General features: G+C 53.1%; 1 pseudogene; it reads left to right on the forward strand.

The window, feature by feature from the left end:
• Positions 1 to 1,441: 1,441 nt before the first annotated feature.
• Positions 1,442 to 2,620, forward strand: LOC123076732 (uncharacterized; annotated as a pseudogene).
• Positions 2,621 to 4,598: the final 1,978 nt, after the last annotated feature.

A 4,598-nucleotide genomic window follows, 5' to 3' on the forward strand; every position in this document is an offset into this window, starting at 1 on the left:
CGGCTTGATGCCCGCGCCGACTTGGCCTTCTCGGTTCGTCAGCAGGCGGCGTTCTGGCGCCAGCATGGGAAGTTTCGCCGGGTGGGCAAGGGTGACGAGAACACCCGATTCTTCCACGCTCAGGCATCGCAGCGCTTCCGGTCCAACCGGATCAAAGCTATGGATGTCGGGGGCACGATCGTCATCGGTCATGCAGCCAAGGCAAAGGCCCTGCATGCCTTCTACTCCTCCCTCCTCGGTCGTGCGGGGGCCCCCGTCTGGCACTTCGACCTGCCCGCGCTGTACGAGGGGGGTGGGCACTGTGGACGGCGCCAAACTGGTTGCCCCCTTCAAGATGGCCGAGATCAAGGCGGCTGTCGCCAGCCTCGACAGAACCAGCACCCCAGGCCCCGATGGCCTTGGTCCGGGCTTCTACCAGGCCGCCTGGGAGCTGGTCTCCGGCGATGTGATGCGGTTGATGGAGGGGTTCTATCACAACTCCGTGAACCTCTCCTGTATCAACCACGCGCATGTTGTGCTTCTTCCCAAGGCCGAGGGGGTGCTCACTCCAGGTGGCTTCCGACCCATCTCGCTCCAGAACTGCGACATCAAGATTCCGTGCAAGGTTCTGACCACGCGCCTTCAGCAACAGATCTCGGATGTGGTGGACGTGGACCAATCCGGGTTCATTAAGGGGCGGAGCATCTCCGAGAACTTTGTGTATGCAATGGAGATTGTCCAATGCTGCGAGACCCGTCGGGCGCCCTCGTTGGTCTTGAAGCTCGACTTTGCCAAAGCCTTCGACTCCATCAACTGGGGGAGCCTTCGCCGGATTATGGAGGTGCGTGGCTTTCCGTCTCTTTGGTGCGACTCGATGGACTCCATCTTCCAGTCGTCCATGTCCGCGGTGGTACTCAATGGCGTGCCCGGGTGATGGATCAAATGCAAGAAGGGGTTGCGGCAGGGGGACCCCCTCTCCCCCTACCTGTTCCTCCTCGTCACGGACGTGCTACAACAGATGATCAAGAGGGATGGGGGGATGCGTCACCCTCTGTTCGCCGATGCGCCCCCGCTTGTCCTCCAGTACGCTGACGACACCATCATCATCATGCATGCGGAGCTGGGCACGGTTCGGCATCTCAAGGGCATCCTTGACGACTTCGCGGCTGCGACGGGGCTCGTCATCAACTTCCACAAAAGCACCGTCGCACCCGTCCATGTCCCCGAGGACGATCTTCGTGACATGATCCATGAGTTGGGGTGCTGCGTTGGGAGCTTCCCTCAAATCTACCTCGGCATGCCGCTCTCCAACCGCAAGCTCACCATGGACGACTTCCTCCCGCTCATTGCCAAAGCTGAGCGCTACCTCTCTGGCTGGCGCGCTCAGCTTCTGTCCTTTGGGGGGCGCCTGGTGCTGCTCAATGCTGTACTGGACGCTCTCCCCATGTATGCCATGTCTGCGATGGAGGTCCCGCCCTCTGTCCTCCGAGCGATCGACGCCCTGCGCCGTTCCTTCCTCTGGACCGCGACGGACAAAGCCTCTGGGGCCCAATGTCTCGTCGCCTGGGAACGCGTCGTCCGTCCCAAGGAGGAGGGGGGACTGGGGGTTCGCGCCCTCCCGGTCCAGAACCGGTGCCTTTTGCTGAAGCTCCTTCACCGCCTTCACTCGTGCCAGGATGCGCCGTGGGCTCACTGGGTCTGGGGTGAGCTGGGACGATCGCTGCTAACATCCGCAGCAGCGGTGACGCTCCCTGGACCGCACTGGGCCTCCCTCGCCAAGCTTATGCCTGTGTACCGGGCGGTCACCACCGTCAGCCTCGGCGACGGGCGCACTATGGCGTTCTGGCTGGACTCCTGGCTGCCCGGTGGCGCCCTTTCCGTCCAGATGAACTCCCTCTTCTCTCACACCACCGCGCCGGCGGCCTCAGTTGCTCACGTCCTTCAACACGGGCTTGCTGGGATCCTCGTCCCCCGCCTGAACCATGTGGGCGCCAGGGAGTGCGCGGTGCTCCTACCAATCATCCAGGCGCTGGCCCTCACTACGGAGCCAGATGCTCGGACCCTTCGCCCTGGCTGTGACAAGGGTACTGCGCTCTCCTCCGCCGGCCTCTACCAACTCTGCCACTTTGGTGGGGTGCTTGCGCCGTACGCCGATTTTGTCTGGAAGAACTACGCTCCAAGTCGCGTCCGCTTCTTCGCCTGGCTCTTGGTCCAGGCCCGGATCCAGACAAGGGACGTCCTCCTGCGGAAACACATTATGGAGGCAGTGGGGGCCGGCTGCCCTATCCGCTCAACACCCCTGGAGTCGGCGTACCATCTCACCTTCGACTGTCCTTTTGCTCAGCGCTTTTGGTCTGTGGTGGGAGTCGCCTCCACGGTATCATCCGTTGAGCTGCTGCACACTATGTCCCCACCTGCCTCGGTGCCGGTGCGGACGGGCTTGACCTTCCTCCTTCTCTGCTGCTGGCAACTTTGGAAGCACCGCAACATGGTGGTCTTCCATGGGTTGCCCTCGTCACTCCCTCGGCTGCTGCAACTGTGTAGGGAGGACGCCGTGCTTTGGCGGGTGCGTCTGCCTGTTGCTCTAAAGCAGGCATCTGATGCGTGGCTGGGCTGCCTGGCCAGCCCTCGAGATGCCTGATGCTTGTTGCCTTGCCTCCCCCCCTCTCCCCCCCTCTCTCTCCCCCCATAAAATGTACTTGTACATGCTGGTGACCTGGGCGTTTCTGCCCCATATATGGAAATTCAGGTGGGGTAATCTCCCCCCGGTGAAAATTCAAAAAAAAAACCGGCCAATATGAAATGTGAGACGTGTGTGCCTTCAATGACAAACTACCGAGCATGGCATGCAGTGGTATTAATTAACAAATAAACATTAAGTTATGTCGTTTTCTCTTTGTCTTAGTCGCGATGCACCACCTAAGATGGTTCATGTACCGGTACACAGATAGTACTTGGATTCAGCCTGGTCGAAACAGCCGCGTTGGTCCCTGCGAAAAAGGAGAAAAAAAGGAAACAACCGCGTTGGAATTAGAAACCACGCGAACATATTAATAGCTACTTGTGTGAGGAACTTAAGGCACCACTCCGTGTGGTAGCGCTGCTCAACACCGGTGTGAGCTTGCGGACCCAGCAATTTCATGTCCTGCCATTTGCACATGCATGAATTCATGTGAAGCTCGAACATACCAAACTTATCTCCCAAATATCTAACCATTACTTTTTACCGAACTGGGTACTCATTTTGCTCTGTGTATTTTTTTCCAGAAATCGGCAATAAAAGCAATTGACTTGTATGCGCCTAAGCAGTAAACACTCTACCCCTAAAATAACAGTAGACTCAAGTTCTCAAAAGGTTATTTTGTTGAAGAATATCTCATAATTTACAACTTAAGAGGAATCTGTTTTTTAGTTGGAAATCGCTGCCTTTTAGTACTCCCTCCATAAACTAATATAAAAGCGTTTAGATCACTATTTTAGTTATCTAAACACTTTTATATTAGTTTACAGAGGGAGTATTAATTAAATCACGACACACTCCGAGGCCACCACCAAGCATACAAACTCCGATGGTACCTGGAACCAAGTCTTACAACTTAAGAGGAACCTACAGTATGGCTAACATGGCAACATGAGCTCCACAATAGGACACATTTTTATTACCATAAACTAGCGTTTACATGGGATGACATCCAAGCCACACTTGGTCAACACGAACAACACTAACTCCAGACACATACTTATTTATTGTTACGATACATAAATAGCCATAAAGGATAATTTAGTCAAGCACTTTTCAGTACCGACCTATAAAACCATTGGGGGTAACAAAGACCCTTCAACGCAGTCCTCCTGGAGGATTGGTAATTGGTATCATCGTCCATCGTCCTTGTGGAACTTCAACACTGCACCCAATATTGGACTCAACGTGGTCCTCCTCTTTTTTCTCTTGGGTTGTGGTTGTGGTTGTGGTTGTTGTTGTTGTTTCTTTTGGTCAAGGGCCTGCAAAGGAGGATTACTTAATCATGAGAAAATTAATTGGATCCACACATATATAGACTATGATTTCTGTAGGAATAAACTAAGTTCCAAGAATAACTAGTGGAGAATATATATAAGGCCTACCCTCTTAAATGCTGCTCTCATTTCACTGCTAAACATCTTTCCGTTTGCCTTACCATACTCCTTTAGGTCTTCTATATCCATGGTCTCCAGCCATGCCACCTGCCACAAGTATCATCGTATACAGAAATGATGAGCAAGTATACATGATATAGTTGTACTAAAATTACTTCAATATACCTATCTAGAAAAAAGTGCTGGCTCGGTCAAACGGTATTTGTGAAATGTGGAGGTTATAAACAATAAACATTGAAACACCCCCCACAGTATAGAAATCACAAACATCAACATTGATAGTATATCATGATGCCATTTACCCATGAATTGAATTCTTGGGTGTGCTTCCTTCCTGAACTATCTCCATTATCACCTCCAGCCATATCACTACAGGATGATCACTGCTTATATATGTGAGGGCTGATTGTTCTGGTTTGCAAGATCGTTAGGAATGATGGGGAGTATTTATAGGAGAACATCACCATCAGATTTCTCTCACT

Source organism: Triticum aestivum, chromosome 1B (genome assembly GCF_018294505.1).
Source record: "Triticum aestivum cultivar Chinese Spring chromosome 1B, IWGSC CS RefSeq v2.1, whole genome shotgun sequence".
In the NCBI taxonomy this organism is placed as follows: Eukaryota; Viridiplantae; Streptophyta; class Magnoliopsida; order Poales; family Poaceae; genus Triticum; species Triticum aestivum.